Source organism: Nannospalax galili, unplaced genomic scaffold, assembly GCF_000622305.1.
Source record: "Nannospalax galili isolate Female #2095 unplaced genomic scaffold, S.galili_v1.0 scaffold3233, whole genome shotgun sequence".
In the NCBI taxonomy this organism is placed as follows: domain Eukaryota; kingdom Metazoa; phylum Chordata; class Mammalia; order Rodentia; family Spalacidae; genus Nannospalax; species Nannospalax galili.
In genome coordinates this window covers 98,876-112,594 of record NW_008332515.1, presented here as the reverse complement: position 1 = coordinate 112,594, position 13,719 = coordinate 98,876, and the positions used below count along the sequence as shown (strand labels likewise).

The following is a 13,719-nucleotide window of genomic DNA, read 5'->3' as shown; positions in this document are numbered from 1 at the left end:
ACTTCAAAGCAGGACTGTTCAGAAGAATCCATCAAGAAGATATAATAGTTCTAAACATATACATACCAAGCATTGTCACATTAAGTTTCATATAACAAATGCTACTAGACACGAAGGAACAGTGACATCAACACAGCAACAGTACAGAACCTTGTTCTAAACATATACATACCAAGCATTGTCACATTAAGTTTCATATAACAAACGCTACTAGACACGAAGGAACAGTGACATCAACACAGCAACAGTATAGAACCTCACTCTCACCAACAGACAAGTCAATAAAATGAGTGTTTTGCCTGCATGGGCATATGTGCACTATGTGTGTGTCTGCTGCCCACAGAGGCCAGAAGAGAGCATCAAACCCCTTGGAAGTGGAGTTGCTGATAGTTGTTAGTTGCCATGTACATGCTGAAAACCAAACCCAAGACCTCTGCAAGAACAGCAAGCACTTTTAACCACTGAGTCATCTCTACAGTCCCACAAAGCAAATGAATACAAGAAAACTGAAATAACTTTATGTAGTCTATCTTCTCACAGTGGAATAAAACTAAACACGAACAACAAGAGAAACTATAGAAAATATACAGATGCCAGGCATGGTGGCACATACCTTTAATCCCAGCACTCAGGAGGCAGAGGCAGGCAGATCTCTGTGACACTGAGGCCAGCCTGGTCTACATAGTAAGTTCCAAGCAGGCTGGGCCTAGGAAGATCCTGTCAAAACAAGAAAAAATTAAACAAATACAAGCTTATGGAACTTGAACCACACAATATTCAATAATGAGTACATCATTGAAGAAAATGAGAGAAATTTAAATATTTTCTAGAATTGAATGAAAACGACAACATGACACACTAGAACCTGTGATATTCATAAAAATAGTTTTAAATGGGAACTTCATAGCTATAAATGTCAATGTTAAAACATCGGAGATGGGGCCAGAGAGTTGGGACAGCAGTTAAGAGCACTGGCTGCTCTTGCAGATGACCAAGTTCAGTTTCCAGCACCCACCTGGCACTAACAATTGTCTGCAACTCCAGTTCCAGAGGATATCATGCCCTCTTCTGGCCTCCTCAGGCATTGCACGACATGGGTGCACTTACATACATACCCAAAGAAATCTCAATCGGCATACACAGAGATACTTGCCCACATTTGTTTATTACACTACTACTCACAATATGGAACCATCCCAGGTGTCCATCAGCAATGAATGGATAAAGTAAATGTGGTTGCAAGAAGCAGGCCACTGGGTGTGTGCCTTCAAAGAGTATAACTTGTTCTCTCTCTTTCTCCCCCTCCTTTCTCCTTCCCTCTCTTCCTTCCTATCTACCATAAGGTGAGTAGCTGTGCATTACTACACCCTTCCTGCCATAGCATTCTGCCGCACAGGCTTGATGATGGAGGTCACCAATTATGGACTAAAACATAAACCAAAATATACTTTTTATCATTTAACTTATTTTCCTCATTTGTTACAGAGACCAAAAGCTGACTTACCCCGCGGGCCACCTGGATTACAGAATGGGTATCAGTAGTTCAGCATCCTGGCTTTGTAAAGTGGGAAACAGTGGCAGAGAAGTGATTCAGACAGGGTCATACTACTGAATAGTGTCACTTGGACATGACCATCTTGATTCTCCTCTTGGTAATTTCCTATCACAGGTCTTTACCTGTTTTGTGACTGCAACCCAATATACAAAGGAAACATGTGGCTAAAGGTTAAGACACTGGAAATAGCAAGACCAAGGCAGGAAAGCAATAGAACGTGACTAGACCTTTCCAAAATAAGAAGTTCCAGGAACACTTTTTCCTTCAAGTAGCTATTCACTGATTGATGTAAGAGTCTGTACATTTTCTAAAGATAAAAGGAGTCAGTCACTTTTGAAAACTCCATTGAGGGTAAGGGGAAAGAGCTGCCTCCCAGATGTACTTTGTGGGAGGGTTATTAAGAGTTAGTGAGAATTCTTTACAAATGACTACATATTTTTTTTACAGCCAAGAGGATAAAGGGAAATTAGAACTACATTCCAATTTGTACTAGAAGGCATCATCTTAGAAAGATATTCTAATATGGAGTTTGTTTCAGAAAATTTTTCTCAAGCCAGAATAAGATTCGGACTATAATTACCTTTTAGTGGGTTAGTATAAAATACAATAAATTAGAGATTTATAAGTAAAAATGAAGAAATGTGTGTTGGTAATGCTCCATAAGAGTTCCCCCACTACTTTTGACAAACATCAGAGTATGTTAATCATTTACAAGAATGCTTAATATTAAAGGGGACTTTCTGCCTACTTCAAAGTCTCCAGGAAGCTAGTTTTACCTTGCCTAACCAATGCATTTCTTCAGAACAGATGTAAATCTATTACATGACCTGTTTTGAGAGAAACTTAAATGTACTGTTTTGTGAGCAGAGGTAAATTGTTATGCTAACCTTGTAGGGTCCCTCCCTTCTTCTGTCACGGTCATTCACATGAATAGATGCTCAAGTTTTAGCCTTGTTGACAGAGATGCCAGTGGTAAATTTGAAATCTCAGTGGCAGATGTCCAACTGCACCACTCAATGTCTGCCAGAGCTACTTATCACTGTTTATGTGCAGATACAACCTCGATAGGGGAGTCTTCCCAGAGCACTGGCATCACCATTGTGAAAGGGGGAAAATAGTATTTATTCCTGGGGGTTATGCTTTTTCAGGAAGACTTGCGAGGACCAGAACTGCAGATGAATGCTTTCGGAGGTATTGTGTTACCTTCCTTGGAGTCCTGTGAGGATAGTCCTTGCTCTATGGTTTTATCCAGCTGACCTGGACTTGCAATAGACCTTTGTTTATCATGTTGTAATATAGTGATAGTAGGATTGCTACTTAAATTTTTTACTTGGAGTTATACAATTGTATTCTTTTAGAGTTCTTCATGAACATATTTCTTTTTAAAAATTTATTTCGATATGTAGTCATTGTAAATAGTGATAGACTAAATCTATCTAAATCTAATTAATCAATCTAATCTAATTAAATCTAAATATAAGGACATTTTAATTCAAGCATATCATATACCCTCCCTTTCTCCTTCCTTTCCCCAAGAGGGATATAGCTTTGGGGAATGAGAAGATAATTTCCATCTAGAATAATTCATCTGCACATAAGGACCCATAGGTGACAATATAGGGTAAATTCCTACCACAGAGGAAGACAATGTACCCCTTCCAGGGAGACAAAGGAACCTGTTTTTCAAAGGAAGATGTGTGAAGTGTCCATGATTCTCAGAGCAGCCCACGTTTCTTTTTCTCTTCCTGTGTTTTAACGAGAGGTGGGTATGTGGTGCAGAGAAAGAGAATTCCATTTTAACCTTAGGGGGAAGCTGTACTAAGGATCCCATGTGTAACTATGGGAAGAAAGCTTCATGGTCCAGGCAGAGGAAAAAGCCAGAGAGAGTGTCCACTTACTGTCTCTCAGCCCACATGTGAAAGAGGTGAGCTAGATGTTCTCCTGTGCTCTCAGTGGAGTCAGATGGTAACTACGCAACAAAAGCCAAGACCATGGCAAAGAGAAGAGTGATTCTGTGGCAAATATGCTGAGCCAAATGGGAGTCATGTCTGATCCTGAGGAACCTTCACAAGAAAGGTGGGGTCCATGTTTTGGTCATACAAACCATTGAGTCTACCAGAAATGGAAGCCAATACCTAGACACTAGCAAGATGAGCAATTTTATAATGAGGTCTACTAGACCAGAAGGATACACATAGACCAATGACTGGGAAAACCCCTGCACAGTTTTGTGAAAACTTAGGGAACAACCAGGAACCTGATGAACACCACCCAAACACCACCCGCCACCTCCACCATCACCATGGGAGCCCATGTACTCTCCCCTAAGTCAAACACCCCTAAAGAGAGAGAGAGAGAGAGAGAGAGAGAGAGAGAGAGAGAGAGAAACAACTCTTAGAAGGACCCCAACCTTGGATATGACTGAATACTGCATAGAAGATTGAGTTTATGTGAAAAAAAGAGATTAAATTTGCAAAGATGGCTAGGAACTTTTAAAATTGAGGTTATAATTAACATATAATAAAGCACACTCATTTTAAAATGTACAATTGTTTTTTGTCTTTTTGAGCAGGGTCTCCCTGTAGCCCCCAGCTGGTCTGGAACTCCCTTTGTAGACCAGGCTGGCCTTGAACTCACAGAGATCAACCTGCCTCTGCCTCCCAAGTGCTGGGATTACATTTCAATAGTTTTGACAAACATACATTTGCATAACTACACCACCATAATCAAGACAAAACATTTCATCACTCCAAAATGCTCCCTCCTGCTCCCTGCCATCAGTCCTCACTAATTCCCTGTACTACTTTGCTTCTGTCAGTATAGAGTTGTTTTTCTGTAAAGAATTTCATACAATACGGTATTTTGGATTCAAGGATTTAAATTCCGATCTCATACATGCTAAGCACATGCTCTACCACTGAGCTATTACCTCTAGGAAATTATGATAATGTTTTGAGTTTCATCCAGGTTGTTTTTTTCTATAACTGATTTTTTTTATTGCTCACGAGCAGTCTGCATTATGGATCTACTACAATTTGTTTATTCATTCATCTATTGATGGACGTTAGGGTTGACTCCAATTTTAGAACATCATAAATAACCCTATGAATAACTGTGTACAGGTGTTTTGTGGATATATGTTTTATTCTCTGGTGTAAACATCTAGGAATGAAATTTCTGAGTCACATGTAAGTGTATACTTAATTTTAGAAGAAACTGCCAGACTGCTTTTTAAGATGGTTGCATAACACTGCCAGTAACACTAGATTCCAATTACTACTGAGTCCCAGCAATATTTGGTATTGAAAGTATGTCTATTTCAGTTATTCTAGTGTAGGCTAATGCATCTCCTAGTTTTGATTTGTACTTCCCTGGTGACTGATGGTATCAACTACTTTTTACATTATTATTAACTATTCCCAAATCTTCTTTTTTTAATTTAAATAAACAATTTATTGAGAATTTCATACATGCATATAAAGTGTTTTGATCAAATCCGTGCCCACTCCCTCCCCTCCAACTCCTCATATATCGCCCCATCACTTTTTTCTGATAACTTCACATACTCTTACTTCTTCTTTGATTTATTTTTTTAATGGGGCTTTTGGAGACTCTAACATTCCTCCATCTGAAAAGGTAACCCTAAAATCTTTTAAGGATTACATAAAAGCTCCCAAATATTTTCAACATTTTTGGCCTTTGGAATGGAGTATGTTGTTAGGACATTGTGAGTTTTAGTCAAGAAACTGTATACTTTTCTTTGGCGTCTTTTTACCCTAACTGCCTAGCCAATTCCTGCCTCCTATTCTTATCGCACCATCCTCTGAAGAGGTTACCCAAATTGCCAATAGGGAATAGGGACATAGACCACTCTGGCTTCTTCCATGCTGAACAGGGACACAGGGTGAGTCAATTGGAGTACCCCTTCAGTGGGTCTATGTAGGGTGAGGCAATTGGAGTATCCCTTCAGTGGATCTATCTAAAAGGCTCCCAAATTTCATAACTCTTATCTCTAGGGGGAAAAGAAAGTTCTTGACTGGTGAATAAGAGATGTGAAGAAGTAAAGGCAAGAGTAATTAGCATTACTAGTTCTAGACAGGGAACTAGAAAAAAGTCAGAACAGGGAAATTTTCAAATGTTCATATGAAAGTCCATTGGAATTCCTTGACAAGGGCTTCCAAAAGCATCCCTCTGTTGGGTTGCTCCTCATTTTTCTTTTGTCTTCCAAGGCTGGACTCTAGAGTGATGAATTCAGGATTTGCTTTCAGGTATTTTGATAGCTGTTGGAGTGGTTAGAATCAGTGTCAGTTCCCTCTGAAAGGCTTCTAGATGGGGCGGGGGGATTTATCTATCATTTTAGAACAATAGTTGGTTGTCTCCCTTAGCTACAACCAAATCTTCTTTTATGAAACATCTGTTCAAATATTATACCTACATTTTATTGTACTCTTTTTAGTGATACAAGAATTCATAATGTATTCTAGATATTTGTCAATATTTGTAAATATTCTAAATATTTTCTCACAGTCTGTTAATTTCTTAGTGCTATATTTTGAAAAGCAGAGGCTATTAATTTTGCTTAATTAGAGTTTATGATGATTTTATTCTACTTAATTCTATTTTTCTATGTTGGTGTTAAACAATTTAAAGTTTTATAAAATATTACTTTATAGTGACTGAAAAATTAGAAATCTTTAGCAATAAATGTAACATAATATAAATATTACCTGAAAACTACAAATAGTACTGAGAGAAATTTACAAAGTCCTGACAGAGAAAGAGAAATAGAAGAAACATGTTCATCCATTACAAGAATTGGAAGATACCATTTCCCAATTCGATTAATAATTTCAATAAAATCCCACCCAAAATTCTAGTGGTCTCTTTTAAATAGAGAATGACAGGCTGATTCTAAAATTTATGAGAAAATTCAAAAGAACTATAAAAGTCAAAATCATTTTTTAAGAACAGACTGATGACATTCCAAATGGTTTAAAAAACAACTCCAAACCAACACAGTCAACACCATGTGAATTAGACCATTGGAGCAGAACAGATGTAGACCTACATATCAATTCAAATGGGAAAAATGAATCCCAAGTCTTACATCACAACATATACAGAAACTAGCTCTGAATGGACAGCAGTTATAAACAAAACAAAATCTATAAAACTGCTAGAAGAAAACAAAGGGGAAAACAACTCACATTTGGGAACTAGACAAAGGTGTTTTTTAGAAAGGACACAAGCAACAAAATGAATTTCCCACTCTTACCTTCATTTAAAATTCAGGCTTCTGAAGATTACATTTATTACAGAAACAACAAAATCATAGGATTTCCCAACAGACTCTATTGCTGTTGTCTCTGAAGTGGGAAGGTGTTCTTTCAGGGTATACTACTTGTAGTACTTAGGGTATCCTGTTTGAAGCTCTTCTGTCTGGACACACCCAGCATGATCTGTTGAGATGATGATTGATTGATCCTTAGACTCCTCAGTGGAATCCATGTTCAAATCACACACATGACCAACTCTTTTGCCAAGTATCAGTCTCACTACCAGTCCACGATGTGCATTCCCACCTACCTACGAGGCTACACATTATCCTTCAGTTCGCTGAAAAAGTTGGGCTTTATGTTTTATGTGCTGTTCCTTTTACCTTCAAATTCTTTCCTTCCTGACTTATCTATCCCTCCTGCTTTGAACAGCTGTCTCTTTTTTCCAGACTCTGGGAGAGCTCTACATATACCTGTCTTGGCACTTACCAACTTCATTTTTGTCATCCACTTTCTCTCTGTGCCACCAGTCTCCTTACTCCACACAAAAGAACAATCTCTGGACAGCTTTTTCTTTAATTTACCCTCCCCATCTCACACTACAAAGCACATAGACAGCCTGGTACAGAACAAATGTCTGAATGAATAACAAGTCCCTATTTAAATGAACAAAATGAGTTCTGCTCTTTCCTGGGAAAATTCCTGCAAATTCTAAGAAATAAAAAAAAAGCATAAATAATAGCCACTGTCTTCAAAATGCCAGTTGAAAGAAATAATATTTTTCATCAAAGAGGTCTGATCTTTAGACATAAAACAATGAAATGAGCCACTATAAGTAGATGATGAAAAGCTTGTCTCTAAGTGACCCACACTACAGTGTAGCATTCCTGTCCTGGAGGCACCACTCATCTCTTAGACCTCAAGTCTCTGACTCCTGGGCTAGAGAAAAGGCCACAAAATAATAATAGAACAAGCAGTTACTATTTAGAGACATATAATTAGCTTCTCTTGTCTATAACAACATACCTTAGAAAAAACAACTAAAAAGGAAAAAAGATTCTTTGGCTTACAATTTCAGAAGTTTCAATCCATGGTCACTTGGGAAAGTTGTTTTTGGGCCTGTGATGAGGCAGAACATCGGGGCAGGAAGTGAAAGCTGTTCACCTCAAGTAGCCAGGAGCAGATGGAATGAGAGCATCAAGGAGGGGGCCAAGGACTGAATATACCCTTCAAAGGCATTCTCCTAGTGACCTTCTTCCTTCAACTAAACCCACCTCCCAAAGTGTCTACTATCCTGCAATAGCCACTGAGTATTTAATTCATCAATGCACCGATCCATGATGCAGTTAGACTCTCATGACACAATCATGCAGAGGAAACAGAGAAATCAAGCCAAAACTGTCCAAGAAACTTCCTCCCTGTTGACTAGCTTTCATAGTGCAATGCCGACTGCTAGGGGAGGAAAAGTCATCAATGGTCTTAACCAGCAGTGAAAGCTGTATGCCACAATACCAACCTGCCAGGCAAGGTGTGCCCACCGGTGTGGTATGGCATGTTATGAGGGGTAATCAACCACTATCGATTGAATTTGAGACCCACTCCACAGGATGGAATTCATGCTTGGTAGTATAAACCTGGTCAAAAGCCAGTGGCTCTGGAGGTCAGAGGCACTAATGGGGAACTAATACTGCTGATTTGCTGAAGAGACATGTTGTCAAACTGCCTTCTGTGTTTGTTCTCAATCTTTGTCAGAGAAGCTTCTTTTTACAATGAGCAGCACTTAATGCTCACAACTTGTTAAAGTGCTGAGAATAAGTGACTGTGGCATGCTCAGCTTTAAATATGAGGTCTATGTCAGAGAGAGAGAGGCAGAGAGACAGAGACAGAGAGACAGAGAGAGAGAACACCAAGGCTCAGGGAGCATTACAGAAGAGTGGGCTAAAAGAGCATAAGAACTGGAGGCTGGGGAGGAGTGCTGTGAGGTGACATGGCCATCACACTCATGAACTCACAGCAGCTGCAATTACCTGCAAAACCAGATCAAACCAGTCAGCATTCCAGGGGAGAGTCCCCTCCCAGTTGAGAGCACTGGCAATCAATGGTTGCTGGGGGAGGGATGTTATTTTTCCTCAGTGGTGTAGTTATTAGTAAGTTGCCCACACAGTAGTGCCAGCAAATAACTCCAAACTCATTAAAAAGAAGCTTGATGACATATGTTTATGTTTGAGGACCCACATGGTGGAGGGAGAGAACCAGCTCCCACAAGTTGTCCTTGAATCTCAACACGTATGTTATGGAATGTACAGACCTACCCACACATGCGTATATAAATAAATGAAATTTAAAAAATAATTTTTTGAAAACTGCAACAGCCCTATACCTCTGGAGACTGCTGCCCTGGGGAGCAAGCTTTCAATACATGTACTTTTGAAGAAAATTTTGGATACAAGTTATAGTGGTACACTTAATCCACCAGCTCTGAATTCTCAGATTCTCATTGATATCGACACACTCACACACACACACACACACACACACACACACACACACACACACACATTTATATATCACCTTTTTTCAAATATTTTGGTTGACTTTTATTTTTTATGTGTATGAGTATATTGCCTGCATGTGTGTAAGTGTGCCCGTGTCATGCAATACCCACAGAGGTCAGAAGGTGGTGTGTTGGATTCCCTGGAACTGGAGTTATGAGCAGTTGTTAGCCACCATGTGGGTGCTGGGAATCAAACCCAGGTCTTCTGCAAGAGCAGTCAATGTTCTTAACTGCTGAGCCATCTCTCCAGCCCCAGTTACATATTACTTTATCCCAGCCCAATGAAGCAGGCATTATAATCTCCATTTTACAGAGACAGCAAACAGCACTCTATCCAAGATTCAGCTTCAGCTCTGACTTCAAAGCCTGTGCTCTTAACTGCTGTGCACTGTTCTGTCAACCTCCGAGCTCTTCCATGCTTAAAACCGTAATTGTTTTTTTTTTGTTTGTTTGGTTTGCCTTTGGTTTTGTTTTGGGTTTTTTGGTTTTTTGTTTTTTTGAGATAAGGTCCCTTGTAACTCACTATGTAGACCAGGTTGGCCTCCATCGCACAGAGATCTGCCCACCTCAACCTTCTGAGTACTGGGATTAAAGGCCTGTTCTACCACGTCCAGCAGTAATTGTTAATCTTTTTGACTTTGTGTCCTCTGCATCCACCTGGCTAGTTCTACTAAACCTTGTTCATTGTAAACCTCTCGTGGATATTCACTGAGAAACACTTTGTCTTTCAGTTACATTTGCATTCCCTCTTACCAACAATTAAACGTTTAGTTCTACCCCAACCAGAATCTAAGCCCTCATTTAACACTCTGGCCTTTGGCTAAGAAACCCAGAGAGACCATGTATACCAGACAGTATTAAAGGGCTGCTTGCCAACTGTGGTAGAGAATTTCAACAGCTTTCGGCAAAGTCTTTACATCAGTGTAGCCCCGTGTTCCAGCCCGTGACTTTGTAGCTTTCTGTCCTGGGGACAAACTCAAATCCATGAAGGACTGAAATAAGGGAGTTATTAAAAAACATAAACATCTCTGCTCAAGTTTTCATAGTCTCTGGCCAGTCTCCTTGGTCATAGGTGTGTCCTCATCTGCACGTGGATTTTTTATTTTTGCTAATGACACTGCTCATGCAATATGAAAAAATGTTCTTAGGTGAAGAAAGGTTTGCTTTCTTTCCCTCTTTTTCCCCCTCCTCCTCTCTGCCTCCTTCCTCTTCATCTCTCTGTTTAGTCCTCAAACAGATTCTGGCAACAAGTAAATAATTACTGACTTCACCCAGAAGTTTTTGGACATCTATCAGAGACCTTTGGGCACTAAACTGCAACACTGACCTTTGTTGAAGAAGCTACCAGTTTCTATATTGTGTCTAGTATTTTCAGGCTAGGAAAATACTTTATATAAGACCCAGGAAAACATCAGAGGGGTTTACATGGTATTTGGCCCAGAGAAAAGAAGGAAAAGGTACAACTTGTGAGTCACACAAGAAAGGAAAGCAATTCTTCTGCTACCCTTTCAGCTCCTGATCCACACAGTCACTGAGTCTACGCAACATCAGACAAGTGTTTACTTCTAAGTTGTTGAGAATGTAGTTCATAACCAATAACTTGTCCCAAATTACTATTTTAATAGAAATAGGGTTATTTTCTCTGCTATTTGGAGGTACCTGTAATAAGAATTTTGAGTTGTGGTCTTCTCAGAGACGTAGATGACAAAGACAAATATTCCATTTGAGATTGAAATGACTGGGTGAAAGATAGAGATTTCATACCACTAAGCGTAAACAAAATGCCCAGCATAGAGTTGGTATACAATATTTATATAGCTTGATGAATAATTTCTGTGTCTAACTCAATGATCTTGCAGAACTCTTTAACTCCAGTTTTGTCCTCTTACAGAGTATGGAATTATTAAGTCAGAACCCATTATACTCTAGGTTTCCTGGCTCCAGAGAAGAACCTGGGGGGTTGAGACAGATTTCACAATATTTTGGTCCACAGAAAGGCAATTACTGAGCAACAGTACAGCCTGTCTATACCACAACATTTTCCTCACTTTATAATCACTGTGCACTGCCATATTGTTGAAATAGGAGGCACAATGAGCCAAGTATTTCAGCTGGTTAGAAATTGAGCCTTTTCTCTGTGGGATGTTGTAGAGAGCTGTTGCTTGGAAGAGTGCCTTGAGTCAGTGGCTAGAAGTAAACAGCAGTCAACAAGGCTCTAATGAGTTGACTTACCCATCTCTCTAGGTCTGAACATTTTCTCAAATCACACAGGCAAGTAGTATAATGAGCTTGAAGAATGGGGGCAGGAAATCACCCTCCTTTCTCTGTTTTTTTTTTTTTTTTTTTTTCATTCACTGTGACCAGCCTCCAGAACTTAAGTGACTACATCTCTCACTAGGAACACAGGGCCAAAGTCAGACCCTGGCTGCAGAATGGGTCAAGACTAGAGATGGAGCTTTACAACCAGGTTTTCCCCTCTCCTTGCTTTTGCAGAGTGGTTAAAAATGAGTGTGGGCTGCAGGAGGGCTCACCTGCAGAGCCTGGCGTGTGGCCCGCTGTCTGCCCCACATCACACAAGCCATCAAATTCCACAGGCCCTCAGCGATGTTTGTTTTTGTGTTCTGTAGACTCTGCTCACTGCTGGAGCCACAGCAGATCATAGGAAGGACAAGGTGTTGCAGAGACTGAGAATGTAGTGAACTCATTTCTTTCTTTTTTTCCTCCCCAAGACTCAGGACCTAATTTTTTTTTCCCTTCAAACGAAAAAGTTAGAAATAACGTTTTAAAAAATTCCTTTCAGATTTGGCCAGATATCTTTCTTCTCATTTTCACAGAAATAGTTACAACTGAACTATTCGAGCCCACCTCCTAGTTTTGCATCCAGAAACATCTGATAATTTTTAACAACAAAGTTATCAGGGCTAGTTCCCAACGTTTTTGCATGTGAGTATAATCTATACATTCAAAAATATGCCCTGGTCAAACTTGCAGCAGTCATACTAGTAATATGAGTTATCAGTTAAGAAAATATAAGGAAGACATCAAGAAAAATGTATTTTCAGGCTTTTCTATACATTAGAAACCATGGTGATGTGCATGGTGAGCACATTGCTCCCAATTGGCAATACTGAATGTGCAGGTAGATTTGCAGTCCCTACACTGGTTCTTCTGTCTCCCAGGATGAAGATTCCCAGAGCTGGGGGGCTGGAGAGATAGCACAGTGGTTAAGAACACTGACTGTTCTTGCAGAAGACCTGGGTTCAAATCCCAGAACCCACATGGCAGCTAACAGCTGTCTGTGACTCCAGTTCCAGGGGATCCAACAGTCTCTTCTGTCCTCCAGGGGTATTGCATGACACGGGTGCACCTATCTACATGCAGGCAATACATGCATACATATAAAATAATAAATAAAATATTTTTTTTTAAAAAGACTCTCAGAGCTGAAGCCTCCCTCCGGTTACTAAGAACAGGATTGTTGCCTTGAGTACGTGGATTTCCCTCTGGTTAACAGTGCACAAGGTCTAAGAGGAACTCCGAAATGGGAGAAGCTTCAACAAAGGCATAATTTATAAAGGTCTGAGTATGTTACCAGAATCCAGTGAAGAATGAAGAGAACAGCACTGACTGAAAGCACCACTGTCCTGATGCCTGAGAAGGCCAAGGGAAAGAGCAATGGGAACCTTGGTGTGCTGCTGTAGAAGGTCTTGTGGAAAGGGAAGCAGCCATTCTACAGGATCGGACAGTCACAGTAAAGGGACCAACCTCAGGCTCCCTCTGCCTTCCAAATCCCAGGGTGGAACTGCTGAACCCAGTGGAAAACACAACTGATGCTGTCCATGCTGCCAGCTTCCGCGGTCAGACAACAGGGTGGAAATAGGACAGTGAGCCCAGACAGGCAAAAGGAAAGGGCTGCACAGCAGTATTCCCGAAAGGCTGGCTCGCCTGGCACTTCCAGGGCTGTGATCAACTCCGGAGCCAGTGCACAGACTCACCTTTAAACTACATCAAGTCCCTGAAGTTACTGAGTGAGATCTTTCAGTGTTTCAGATACAAAACTCACTTGTGAAACTGGCTCCTCTTTCTTTGCTGAGACTCCAGCACTGTCTGGATTTCAGCCAGCTATCACCTTCCAAAGCTTGGGCACACACCTGAGGGCAATCATATTGTCTCTCCCTGAATCTGTAGTAGCAGTTAGTGTAGCAGTGAGAGATAGGTTCCCTGAGCCACTCCTCCATCCATTCATGACTGTTGACCAGCCCATTCTTGTGCTGATCCAGTGCAGGACTCTGCAGTTGCTGTGTTTGTAACTGCAAATGTCTGTGTCTTGCCCA

At 40.3% G+C, this 13,719-nt stretch overlaps 1 protein-coding gene across 4 annotated transcripts in view; it reads right to left on the bottom strand.

The window, feature by feature from the left end:
* The window catches only part of Slc16a12 (solute carrier family 16 member 12), a 118,138-nt gene that overhangs the window by 49,663 nt on the left and 54,756 nt on the right, over positions 1-13,719 (bottom strand). Inside the window, exon 1 of one of the 4 annotated variants that reach the window (XM_029560828.1) lies at positions 11,917-12,002. The exons of the other annotated variants lie outside the window; for them this stretch is intronic. The gene's annotated coding sequence lies outside the window, so the exon portion shown is untranslated. Of the gene's footprint in view, positions 1-11,916; positions 12,003-13,719 lie in introns of those variants that run through there. 4 annotated transcript variants of the gene reach the window in all.